The sequence below is a fragment of the Lepisma saccharinum genome, chromosome 8 (genome assembly GCF_977018435.1).
Source record: "Lepisma saccharinum chromosome 8, izLepSacc3.1, whole genome shotgun sequence".
Lineage (NCBI taxonomy): Eukaryota > Metazoa > Arthropoda > Insecta > Zygentoma > Lepismatidae > Lepisma > Lepisma saccharinum.
Genome location: NC_139236.1, coordinates 18,295,216 through 18,309,273, shown reverse-complemented (window position 1 = coordinate 18,309,273; position 14,058 = coordinate 18,295,216). Strand labels below are relative to the sequence as shown.

Below are 14,058 nucleotides of genomic sequence, written 5' to 3'. Positions count from 1 at the left end.
TTAATGTAGAACCTAACATTGTGACTTTTAAATCAAGGATTATCGAGTTTGATTCCGATGGAGGAACGTTGCACAGTGGTTCAGACTCATCATTTCGTTCGTTGCCTCATTGACTTCTCAAATTTCACCCCTAACGATCGAAAAGCAAGTAAATAAAGTAGATTAAAATAGTCGCAATCTCGTACTATATGTTCTGCTGCAAGTGACCCAACAAAGGCCCTTAAAATTTCATGCCAGTGACGTTCTCTGTGCCGTCAAACAAATTCCGGTAATTGCACTTCCGTAATTTATTACTACATCTTTCTTTCTCATGGTCAAGCGAAACCTGTAAACGTTGATGTAAAATAGCCAGAAATATAAATAAATCATGCAATTCAACATTTAGATTGTATCCTTAAAGATAATCACGTTGCACATAAATACCGTCAATATCAATATAATCTATAATCTTTGTGGCCCTTCGAAGATTGTTGAATATCTTAAAAGAAGCCCCACGAAGTGATACACCCACAGGGTAAAGTTGGTACCGCCTTTGTTCGTAGAGTGCTTACTCCAAGAAGGGAAAGTGTTAGAACTAACAAGGGAAGTACAATAAATGTGAAGAGAGTGACGGTTTTCACTTTCTGAAAGGGAGATCTCTTCACTTTCTCTTCTTGCGCCCCAGCCTGCTAACTCCACACGTGCCGTTATGTAACCCCTTAACCATCTGAGGGATGTTTCTCTCATTGAGGCCAATTCTTAAAGGCAGGCTCCTTTTATTGTGTTTTTGCGAGTTTATGTGCAACACCCCTGTTGTTCCCCATCCCTCTGCACGCTTTCTATGCCGACCCTTCTCTCTTAAATGTTTTAACATTTTCATCCCTATCACAGCCTCATCAATTTTACCAGAAGGGTTCGACATTCTGGTTCGAAAGATCGGTAATTTATGACAGCTTTCCCCATCTTTAGTGAGTTTTCGAAAATTACTTGATTGACCCCTAACGCATTTCGGTTGAGTCGCACCCTTTTTCCCCCGTAGTTCCACGCTTTTCACTAAAAACAATATAAGGCTGAAAGGTCTGTCTTCAGTGTCCCTACACTGACCAATCGCATGACTCTAAACTGCACTAGAGTTTCTAAAGTTCTTGCCTGAATTTATTTAAACTAATCAGTATTTGCTCACACATTGGAGTGTTCAGAGGACGGAAGAATCATACGTACTGAAGGGTGAGTATTCTCTTGAACAACCACCACTGAAAATATTCATGTTTTTATATATTCCAGTGCATATGTTACTTGTTCCAAATTGCTTAGCTTTCGTTGCTATTTTTATTTAGTCTTTTTTTTTTTTTCAATTCGCACGTTCAGAATATTTCCTTCTGACGTTTTTAAATTATCGTGAAAGAGTTCTTTCAGACCAATATGAATATGCAAACGGAAATTGTGTCTTCGGTCGTGTTTCTGGTAAAGTAGATCCCAAACTCTGACAACACGCAGGCCTGTAGCTTGGAGTGATCTCTTGAGGAGACGTTCAAGGGTTATTGGTGAGTGGGGGTGAGCTTGTTTCAAACATGTAAAACATGATACTTTTAGTTTCAATAGTTAAACAGAAATGAAACATGAACTGCAACTAGAGATGTTTTTTATTTCTTTTTTGTTCAAAGTTAGAATAGAATTCGGTGCTTCTTGAATTCATACATATAACTAAATTCTTCTATCAGAATTGTATTACTTTTGAGAAAAGCTGTTGTGGTGGTTTCAAGAGCACTTTCATTGCGAGGAGAGCAAGTGAGAAGATTTTTACTCTTCTTCCTATTTTTTTAAAAATGAACAACAATATTAATTTTACCGGTGAGAGGGCTAATTTTCATAGTAATAAGTATGAAGTTGATATGACTAATATACAAATCAACGTGGTGATAGCGTATTGAGCAAGAACAAATTACTATTTTTTCTTTGAAACGAAATCGATAATTTAAATTGAATTATTAGTTAAAATTTTGAAATTGAAGGGAATGCATTGTTCCGTCTCACTTGCCCCTAGTAAATGTTCCCGTTTGCGATATAAGAGATGCAAATTTATTAGATATCAATAAACTTATAAATTCTTTCTGACATGCATGTGAAGAAGAAGCATGGAAGGACAATGTGAAATACGATGAAAGGGGTATCGGTCCAGGTTAGGCTAAGCCACCCTCGCCCATCCCTAGCTACGGGTCTGACAACACGACATTAAAAAAAAAGTGTAGAAACCCCAGTAAGTGTATGGCGAAATACATATAATTTCATTTGGAATGGTTCCATATTCCATACTGCTTTTCTACTATTTGCTACCTACCCTATAATACGTCGTTTTATTTTGAGAATATCTATACCAAACGGTCAACACCGGTAGCAATGATGAGTTTAATTTTCCTGCTTGCTGCTATCGTGCGATTGTAATAGTCAGTTTATACTCGGCATATGCGTGTGCTAGCAGTGCAACTATTTTACCAAAGTGCTTAATTTCAATTTGGACTTGATTTTTTTTTACGCCGATTTTCTACCAATTTTAACTAATCGCGACGATGAAGATGAATGATCATCTGATGAACTGCATGAAGAGTCAGTAGTTTACGACTTTTGAGGCGAGTTTTGTCACAAATAGGAGTCCCCAAAGAGCCAGTTTCCAATTTCTAAGCACGGGTGAGTTTTCTCACACTAGTCTAGGCTTTGTAATTATTCCTCTAGCAAATGTATGTGGTGAACATGCTTGCCCTGGTTAAAGGAGTGTATTTACACCCTTTCATCTGCATACAGTGCAAATACACCCCCTAAGCTCGGGTGAGTATAACAACCCCTCATTTCGCGGGCGGGTAAATGCGCTTCCAAAGTTCATGAAGGAAAACTCTCCTTTGTTTAGAACGAGGAAGCTTGCCTTTTGTGGACGTCTATTTGTTACAAACCAAAGTCACCCCTGTAAGGCGAATTTACAGTGTTTGTTTATCAGTATACTCAAAGCGCTCGGCTACCAGGGCGTACTTCATTTCAGTTAAATATCTGATACTACATATAATTGTATGTAATAATAATAAAAATAATAATTAGAAATTCAAATGAACGTGTGTCGTGATTGCAGGGGTTTGGTGAAGGTTGTGGTCAGTAAAAAAAGGTTGGGAACTACTGTATGAATATATCCAAAAGCTTCGGAATCAGAATCATGTTGACATTCTGTGTCATAATAATACAACTGGGATGGTGTTTTAAATAATACCATGAACTTTGGGGAAAAATACCCCCTGCCCCCCCTAAATACATCATTTGCAATGAAACCATTACTTTTATATATTATTATTAATGTTATGATTATAAACTTGGTGCATTTCTCTACTCGAAACAGCCGGCCCCCGTGGCGGAGTGGTTAGCACATTGAGCTACGACGCTAGGCGTCCCTGATTCAAATCCCGGCCTGGGCGTGGATGTTTGTGAGTGTCCATTCATCAATTTCATCATATCATCACTCATCCTCATCTTTGAAAATTAGGCAAAAGTGGTACTAAAGGCGAAGTAAAATAAAGCAAACGATCAATCAATCAATCCACTCGAAACACCTGATGAGCTAATATCTGGCATAATTGTATTTTGTCAGATGTCAATGAAGGACAATTTTATTCATGAAATTTATGTTGTTTTATCTTTAACTTTATCGGATTTCGGTAATTTGATAAATCCTTTCAAATAACAATTTCATCATTCATCATCATCGTCGCGATTAAACAAAAAGGTAGAATGGCGACGTTTAATAAGAAAAATAAATTAGAAATAAATATATTTTCCTTCTGGCATGCACTACAATGTATTTTCTGTTGATCGTAAAGTCTCATACACGTCAGTACGAAATAAAATATCCATACAGTGCAAATGAATGGAATACAAGTAGAAAGGAAGATTTCTACTTTCGCTAATATTTCTAAGAAAGTTTCCATGTAATATTTTTGGAAAAGTCATACATATGTAGAAAGTACAGATGGCCAAATCCGTTTTTTTTGTTAAAAAAATATATCCGGTATCCGTATAGTAAAAACGGAGAATCCGGATTTCGGAGGGAATCCGGATTTTGAATGGAATCCAGATTTCGAATTCGATCCATCCTGGCTCACGCTTATTTTAAATGTTTAAATAGTACGTAACTAAGTCTACTGAATATGTTTGCAGCTAATTCCAAACTGAGAAAGAGGAATAGTTGGCTAACTGAAAAGCAATGTGCAGTAGTATTGTACAACAGTTCTTTCTTTCCGCCAAACATGCCCACATTGCTCGATGACTCCATAACTGTCGTAGCAGTTGCACAAGGGCGATATTTTGATAGATTGCAAAAGTAACCGATGTCGTCCGTCACCTGTTGTAAAGCCTCTTGGCTATCATTCCTATCTCTCCTGTCGGATCACACTTTAAACTGTAGGTCCAGTCCCAATTGGCCTTACTGTGCATAAAGTGGACTTAAAACACCAACTCAATCAATCTATCTTTCCTGTGTGAATCTTGATATGGCCTCCCTACTTCTCTCATTTATGTGTCCCTTCCCTGATGCCCTTCAATTGCTCCATTGAGTATGAATTGTGATAAGATGAAGCAGACGAAAGGACAATCACAAACACACATGGGCAGATCACAAAACCACAAAAAAGCTCCACGTAGGATTGTACTGGCTGTGAGTCCAGACGCCATAGTTTCGTTAGTCTGCTAAATGCAGTCCATGGTGTACTACGTGGAAGACAGTCTGATATTGGGTTGGTAGATTAGAGTATATTGTTAAATTCATGAGACAATTATTGAAAATATGGGTCGAAATCAGTTTCCCTCCAAAATTTGCTTTCTCTCTGTAATCCGTTATCATTCCAGAACCTGTCTTGCTTCCGGCATTCTTCTCGCTCTGAAATCAGGATTCTCTCCGAAATCCGGATATTATATTTTCCGAATCCGGATTTCAAATTCTCCGAATGCGGATTTTTTTGGCCATCCCTAGAGAAAGGGGGCTGCTTGCAAGTACGATTAAAAGAGAGATACAATTTATTACATAAGATGAATTATATTAAATTAGACTATAATTAGAAACAGTATCACGTTATACATTCTGAGAAGGTTCAGTAAAACTACCTGGACAACTTTTTTTCTTGGATCAGAAATTCCATTTCTGGCATTGTTTCTAAAATGGAACCCAGACCCTCAGGAGTCTTTTTAAGTTGTAAGTTTGCTAACCGCAACACGGTTTACTTCAAAGAAGGAAACATATGGCTTTCATTTAGAACAGTTCCCTTCGCGATAGCCACATCCCTCCTTATCCGACCCTCTCCCTGCCCCCTGTGGTGCACCAGCTGCGGCAACATACATACACTCAGGTCCTCACTTCGTTTGTTGCAGAATCTACAGTTCGAGGACATCAATGTCCTCGCATCGTTGATAGAATTATGTGCGATGCGAGGACCTGTGCACACAAAACACAGGTGTACATTTGGTTATACAGATGACCAACAGTTAGAGGACCGTCCTCGTAATGTCTGTTACATGCCTGTAAGGAGAAAAGTTGTCATATCTTCGTTATTATTTAGCCATTGAGTATGCCGACGCGCGTGGTGTTTCATCTCAATAAAACGTCTTTCTTGAGCGCTACTAATTGCAGTTGAGCCATGTCCTCGTATTGTATGTGATCTGCTCATGTCCTCGCATGGTAGGGTAGACAAACAGGGGTGTGTGTGTCTGTGTCGTTGTATATATATATATATATGTATGTATGTATTTATTTATATGTGTGTGGGGGGCGGGGGGAGGGGTGTGTGTATATATAAACACACCCATCAATGCAATAAAATTTAAACAAGTGAGATGAAATTACGTTATTCTTTTCCGGCCTGAAATATAATCAAGGCTATCCCCATCTAATCAGAGGGTCTGCGCACACCTATGACGGGGACTGACACTTTACGTAGGTGTAGACACGCTTCGTACAATTTGATGATATCGCGATTACGTAATGGATGTGCAGCCACTTAACTGAAGCCCCCAAAATTCACATTTTATTACTAAATTGTAAATTAGTTTACAATAGTTTACCTATTCATAATATGCGCCGCTTTGGTGCACTTTGTGGATTGTGCATTAATCAACATCAGGTTAATCGCGGCAGGCAAAGTGGAGGGAAAATGACAATGAAGCACAACGAGGGGGCCCTTGGTTCCCGATTAATGAAACTTTGTCTACATGCAACTGATTCGCTGCGTGAAATCGCTGAAAATGTCATTTATTAATTTCTTAATTTTGCTTATTTTATATTGCTTTTCTAGCACTTGGCGTCAACAAAGGCGATGAGGATGATTAATGAAGTTATGAAATGGATGATAGGACATGATGATCCATGTCTTACACAAAATTCTAAGCTGGGACTAATGAATATCGATTCGTCTTATCATTTGTTAAGTAGTTGTTTTTAACTCCAATCTTTTTCAAGGACTTCTGGGTTGACAGCATGTGTGTTGCGCGATGATGATTCGACGAAAACCACCATTTCAGTGAACTTTCTTGACAATGACTCTAATATCAGTAAAGAGAACATTTTCTTACGAATAGCTGTTGTTAAGAAACGAATTCCTGAAACTTTTTCTGGTGGTCTCACGGCACCCAGCTGTTATTTGTTATGGCTGGGCCTGGGGGTATGACTCACGCTGCTGTCAATACTCAATCATTCCCGAGAATCCAGGTCCGCCAGGCAAACCCAAGCGACAATTTTGTTATTTGGGTTGCATAGACAACAGGCTTTAAGATGTTACGATATCGTAGGTCTCGTGGCCCAAGAACTATTTTCCATGACTGTACATATATCACTGAAGTTGAGAAAGAGATCTCAGATTTCTTAAAATTATCTGAACAATTTTCTTTATATACCCCGCGCATGTTACGTGTCCTAGGGCCCACACCCACCTATAGAGGGTGCTGCTAGGTTTCGTCTCTTCTCAATACCAACCCTTTCCTCCACCTTTCCCCTTAATTCATCCATGAGTTAAGATGATGGTAAGTTGAATTAGTTGATTACAAAACAAACAATAAGAGCAGAGGTTGAAATAAATCGCGAGGTAACCAACTGTATTTCAGTAAATTTTCAAAAATTTGCCGGGAATGCCGTAAGAAAAACTTACCTACCAAAGCTTCTGAATTGCAACCGTTGTAATCTCTGTTCGTGAAATACTTGCTTCCAGCATATCCATGCACTCCTTTTATCTAATATACAAACAAACGAAAAATAGTGGTGAATTCCCCTCCCGTTCCAGGAAGATAACAGAAGATGGAATGACATACAACTTGTCTCCAAGTAGGAAGCGCAAAGCTTGTGCGGGACTTAACCGACGCGCGAATTCTTGGATCTTCCAATTACGTCATTTACCAACTGAATAATTTTTTTCTACTCTCCTTCCAAGCTTTTTTGCACTTACCAGCTTCAAGGCTTCCATAGTCGCTTCGTCCACACTCATCATGATCAGAAGCATTTTCCTGCTTTGATACGAATGCAGGGTGGGTAAATCCCCGCTACACTGCAGTGCCAAAGGATTTTTGTAGTGGTGGGGGGGGGGGTCGAACATTAAGTTTGGTGGGACTATATTTATCGATATCGTGCAAAATGCTTATACATCATACGTGAAGTCATGTACTATCAAGGGGATTTTATTCTGAAATTTTTGTAAAGCAGTTCGCGTTATAACCAACCGTTATAACAACTAGAAGAGATGTTGGATGCATCAAAAAGAATAGTAAAGCCAATGAAAGCATTGACTACTACCGCATTTGCCGGCGTATAAGACGCACTCCCATTTTCGTACACATTTTTGAGAAAATGCTCTATCATTGAATATTGTAATTTTCAACAAAAAACTTACCTAATCTAACTATGAAAGAATACATTCTAATCTTCCTCGTCTCACACCGCAAGAAAGCAAGAAGAAATAGTCTAACTCAGAAGAGAGAAAATTTCCAGAAATGAAGGTAACCAAAGCCTGAGTATCGGCGTACAAGACGCACCCTGTTTTCAGACTTATTTTTAAAGGAAAAAAAGTGTCTCTTATACCCCGGCAAATATGGTAAATAAGAAGTTATGGGCGGTCTCGAGGATAGGGGGCTTGGGGTCACTTGAACCTCCGTGGAAAAATTAACTTCATCACTTTCGAGCATTTAAATTTACTGCATACGTATCGGCATAGTCGTGTGCAGACTAATTTATTTGGTTTCAATTGAATATGTGGACAATGTTAGCCCTTATTGTCGTAACTCTTCATGTTCTTGGTGTAATGTATAATGTACTGTATGTGTAAAGTATAATGAAGATGAAATTTTAACATTATATTCTCTGAGTGTTAGTTATCACTTTAGCACAGGTTTTCCTATCACTGTGACGATATTTATGTGACTTAAATGATGAAAGTAAACAATTTGAAATCAATATTGGTACAGAATAATCAGCTCCAACAAATGTAACACAATACAAGACTATATCAATTCAGGTAATAGCATCTGAATCGCTCTTATTAAATAAATCTGTAGGTTCAGTTTTTGCACATTTTCTAATTCTCATTACTTCAAAATATAATATTGTACTTGGTCACTTGATAGTTAATAGAATATGTTATGTATCATTTTAAACGGCAGAATTCAAACTTTGCGATACAATCAAAATCTGAAACTTGATATTATTTTTGTATTTCAGCCATTGGAGGGAGTTCATACAAAGCTTTTCTTTGTGATTTCCAGATTTTCATTACACATCTTCATGTGGCATAGTCTTTCATAAATGAGCAAACATTTCGGAATAAAAGAAATTACAGTAATAGAATAGTTGCTTTCTTTACTTGGGCTACAGCATATTCCACTCAAGATACAAATTAGTTGCAATTCAGCCGCAATCGTGTTTTAATGCTACAAACTTTCAAGGCCGTATTCAATATTTTTTATTCCTTTCTTTAAACATATTGAAGACTGCTCTTTACACACTTTCTTCAGCTGAAAATTTACAATAAACGGAATTAGCTAACATCAGTCTAATAATAAGTAACACCACTGAGAGTGGCTAAAATCTACAAAATTATAAATTTTGAAATTTTATTATTATCCACTTTGAACTTTAATAATCCACTGTAAGATAAATAATCAAGACAAATTTAAACATCACATTGTTTTGGACAGAGAGAGAGAGAGAGAGAGAGAGAGAGAGAGAGAGAGAGAGAGACAGTCTTCTAAAATGAAACTAAATTATTTTTTTTTAACACGTATGTTATTTTCATTATTGTAAGGGTAGTTTCTACATTTTACATTTTTTGAGGACACGATTAGAGTGTACCCGGCACGCCTGACACCCCTCGTGCGCACCCCTGTGCATATTGGTCAGGCGCAACCGGAATCCTGTAGTTTATACATGCACAATACAGGGTGATTCAGAATTCCTATTACACACTTCTATGGGGTTGTAGAGGGGACTTAGTAGATCAAGTTTTGATAAGAAACCCATGTCCGGAAACGTACCATTTTGGTACTACACAGATGACAAGATCACATAATTTCACATATTCCGCTATACCTGCGTCACTACAAGAGCTGCTCGATGTGCGACCCTGACACGTTCGTTGCAAACAGTGTACCTCCGAAGGATGTTTGCATACACACGCTCTAAAATACCTGGTGTGTGCTGAATTGTGTCTGCTGCAGCCAGAAGTCGTGCAACCAGGTCTTCCTCCGACACTACAGGTGGATTGCACAGAAGAGCTAACCTACAGCTTAAAGTGGGATCCAAACCACTGTGTGCCTCCACCTGTTATCGAACCCATCGGGGGAGGATGATATCGTCTATTTTGATGCAGCCGCGAGTCGTCAAAAGGAGGGCAAAGACACACTTTCCATAGTTGAAACGTTATTTTGTCTCTCTTTTCAAACATTTCAGGCACTAATAAGCAGATCGCGCTTACTCCCTGCGAGGGGACCGCTTTTACTGCAGTGACCCTCTGCAGCGTTTACCTACGAAGGAACTTGCTGTCAAACAGCCAATTAGACCTACCGCTTGGACAAGAAGCAACAACATTACAAAGCCCTCCTCTCCGATTGATTTGATTTGATTTATTTTACTTCGCTTTTTCTGCCACTTTTGGCTAATTTGCGAAGATGGGGATGAGTGATGACATGAGGAAATTGATGAATGGACACTCACAAACATTCATGCCCAGGCCGGGATTCGAACCCGGACCCCTGGCGTGGTAGTATGATGTGCTAACCACTCCGCCATGGGGGCCAGATCCTCCTCTCCGAAGCAGCCAGCAGGCAAACAGGATTTTTGACAAAATGACTGACCTGCGCTGTGATTGGAGACCGGTTCCCAGAGAGGCGGCATTATAGCAGTCGCAGTAGCCATTACAAGCGATTGTAGAATTTCCATGTAATTAGTGAATTACCCTCAGACTTATTTCTGTAATGTAAACATACAAATCTGATCAAATGAACAAAATAGGTATTTGTGGCAATATGTGTGCGGACCCATAAACATACACCCGCTCTACGCGCCTTCATGGCAGGGAACAGTTTCACTTTGGAGCCATGGTCATAGAGCCAAACGATTAAAATGATAATTTTCTGTTTGATATAATGGTGGAAATTTGTCACTGTAATTACCACCAAGGACAAACTCAAGCATCACTAGAAATGACTAGAAAGTTGGTTTAGTACGGTGTTTGTTTGTTATTGTTCTTGTCCTTTGCGTTCCAAGAACTCTGCACCTTGGGTGATTTTTGTCTCTAACTTTAGTTGTCGTTATCGGTCACGAATGACAGGGACACGTAGTAAAGGCGAAGGTAAAGTTCCCGTATAGCACCGTGCCATGAAGGCACATTTAGGGGAGGTAGGGGTAGGGCACCACCCTCCGGCCCCCTTTATCCCACAGGGTTGCCTCCAGATATCCATCGAATTGAGGCTGGGTGAGACCCAGAGCCGCTTTATGATGAGAAACAATTCCGACCTTAGATCACCGACCTCGGGAATTGAACCCCGGTTATCTCGCGTGGCAGTCAGACGCTCAACCGACTTCACCCCCCCCCCCCCCCCACACACACACGTATAAGGAATAACCATATACGGTAGTATCCCCGCGGCTAGTATTTCAAACATTTATTGAATACTTTGCATATGCTATCTGATCACACTCCTGCAGAATGTCTGAACAAAACACCTGTAGAATCAAGACAACTTGTAAAATTTAAACAATAAAGAAAAGAGAAAATAATGTAAATGACGTCCTGGTCTTCTTAGGCACCAGGACATAAGCGCATATCCTCGAATGCGGGTGGAGGCTGGGCCTTTTTTGGGGGGTTCCTCCACTTTTTTATACATGGTGATACAGAATTCTTATTACACACTTCTAGGAGTTGTAGAGGGGACTTAGTAGATCAAGTTTTGATAAGGAACCCATGTCCGGAAACGTACCGTTTTGGTACTACACAGATAACAAGATCACATAATTTCACATCTCCCGCTTCACGGTAGGCAACACACATTGACGGAGGACGACGTCTTCAGACATCTGATGTCATGTGTGCTGCTTCCAACGTCCTCTGTTTAAAATCCGGTGTGCTTCGACCTTCACGTCAGTTGCTATTCGGTCGTGGCTGCTGACAGTTCGCTGTTTACAATCAGGTGTGCTTCGACCTTCACGTCAGTTGCTATTCGGTTGTGGCTGCAGACAGTTCGCTGTTTACAATCAGGTGTGCTTCGACCTTCACGTCAGTTGCTATTCGGTCGTGGCTGCAGACAGTTCGCTGTTTACAATCCGGTGTGCTTCGACCTTCACGTTAGTTGCTATTCAGTCGTTGCGGAAGACAGTACAGCATGGTTGAATACACGTTTGCCGAGAACACCTACATGTTGTTAATTTACGGCGAAGCTGGACGTAATGGTAGAGCTGCGCAAGGTCTGTATGCAAAGCATTTTCCGCATCGTGTCACTTCATCACATACCATTTTTGCCCGATTAGAGCAACGGCTGCGAGAAACAGGTAACTTCAAAGTAAACAGGGTCGACTGTAGTGCTCCACGGACATGCCGCACTCTCAACGTTGAAGAGGAGGTCCTTCATCGAACTGACGAGAACCCGTTGACGAGTACTCGCACCATTGCACGTCACATGAATGTGTCCAAGAGCAACCACCAGCTTCACCCGTACCACCCGCAGTGGGTACAGACAATGAGTCCGGCAGATTGCAACGAACTTCAGTGTTACCACATCGAGCAGCTCTTGTACTGACGCAGGTAAAACGGGAGATGTGAAATTATGTGATTTGTCATTTGTGCAGTAACAAAACGGTACGTTTCCGGACATTGGTTCCTTATCAAAAGTTGATCTACTAAGTCTCCTCTACAACCCCTAGAAGTGTGTTATAGGAATTCCGAATCACTCTGTATATCTCAGTGTCAGTGGTGCCAATATCACCTTCATCTGGTTGGAATATCTGGAATACACGTTGACACCTCTCAAAAGAAAAAGTGTTACCTAAAATGATGCATTCACGGTACAGCGTCATGTTCGGACAGGGAGCAACAATTATTTCTTTCATTATGAACGAATGAAATGAAAATTTGAGTGCGTCAGCACTGGGAGTATTTGCAACCATGACAATATATAGGGCCAGAACCATAAATAAAAATCAACACCTGTCTCTGATGACTAAAAGTTCCTTACCTAGGTTAAAAGCCGAGACTGTGTAGGAGCTCTCGACACATACGAGGGTCACTATGAAAGTTTTGAGTTACATAATAATTAAGAACAGTGGCGACGATTGGGTTCCAAATCTGGGGACGCAAGGTGCCAAAAGTGTGGGACAAGGACAGTTTACTTTCCCCTGGTAGAGAAGGTTTAGTATAGTGCGGGGGCAAAAGTGGCAAAAAGTGGGAGTGGTTGTTGATAAATAAGTTCTAGCATAATCATGAAGAGTAATAATAGTTATGATTACGTGTGTAGAATTGTTGACAAATATAAAAATATGTAAGACAAAGTGGCAACGTCGTCTCCTTGTAATTAAGTGATCCCGGGTTCGATAATCGGTGCGTGGGTCCCATTTAAACTGTAGGTCGAGTCCTGATAAGTACATTTGTGCATAAAATTGATGTATAATTGACCTTCGTACACATAGAGGTGCTGACTGTGCCAGTGACCATAATTTAGTAATTGCTAAATTAAGAGAAAAACTCGCAGTGATAAATCATAAGCAACAAAATCTAAAAGTTCTAAAATTTAATACAGGAAAATTTGCTGATTAAAGAATTAAGAAAGATTACCAAATTAAACTGTCAAATAGATCTGATGTTTTGCAGGATTTAAATGATGATGAAAATATAAATGAAACAGACGTAAATAAGAATTGGGAGCACATACGTAATGCAATAGAATCAGCAACTAAAGAAAGTATAGGATACCATAAACTAAGAAAAAGTAAGCCATGGTTTGATAATGAATATCATAATCTAATAGAAATAAGAAATCAGGCTAGACTTAGGTGGTTAAATAACTCTGATGATACAAATCTAAGCAATTATAATAGAATAAAGCGAGAAGTTAACCGCACGTTTAGAAGTGAAAAAAGAGATTACTTGAAAAGCAAAATTAACGAAATTGAATCAAACAGCAAAAACAAAAAAAATCGGAGATTTATATAAAGGTGTAAATGAATTTAGAAAGGGGTGGCAACCTAAAGTAAACTTGATAAAAGATAAAGATGGTGATTTTCTAGCTGGTCCAAGCGATATTCTAAATAGATGAAAGAACTACTTTAATGACCTTGTAAATGTTCATGTAGGAGATAAATCAGAAGTAAATGAAGTGCACACAGCAGCACCTTTAGTTCCAGAAACTAACTTGACGGAAGTTAAAGATGCTATTAAAAGGCTAAAGAATAACAAAGCACCTGGCATTGATTTAATACCACCTGAGTTAATTAAATATGGTGGAAATTCATTAATATGTCAAATTCATAAATTAATTTGTTTAATATGGAATAAAGAAGAAATCCCTCAACAGTGGAAAGAA

At 39.3% G+C, this 14,058-nt stretch overlaps 1 protein-coding gene across 1 annotated transcript in view; it reads right to left on the bottom strand.

The window, feature by feature from the left end:
- LOC145991385 (uncharacterized) overlaps window positions 1-7,267 on the bottom strand; it is a 77,133-nt gene extending 69,866 nt beyond the window's left edge. Inside the window, exon 1 of the mRNA XM_083127377.1 lies at window positions 7,153-7,267. The gene's annotated coding sequence lies outside the window, so the exon portion shown is untranslated. The remainder of the gene's footprint in view (window positions 1-7,152) is intronic.
- Window positions 7,268-14,058: the final 6,791 nt, after the last annotated feature.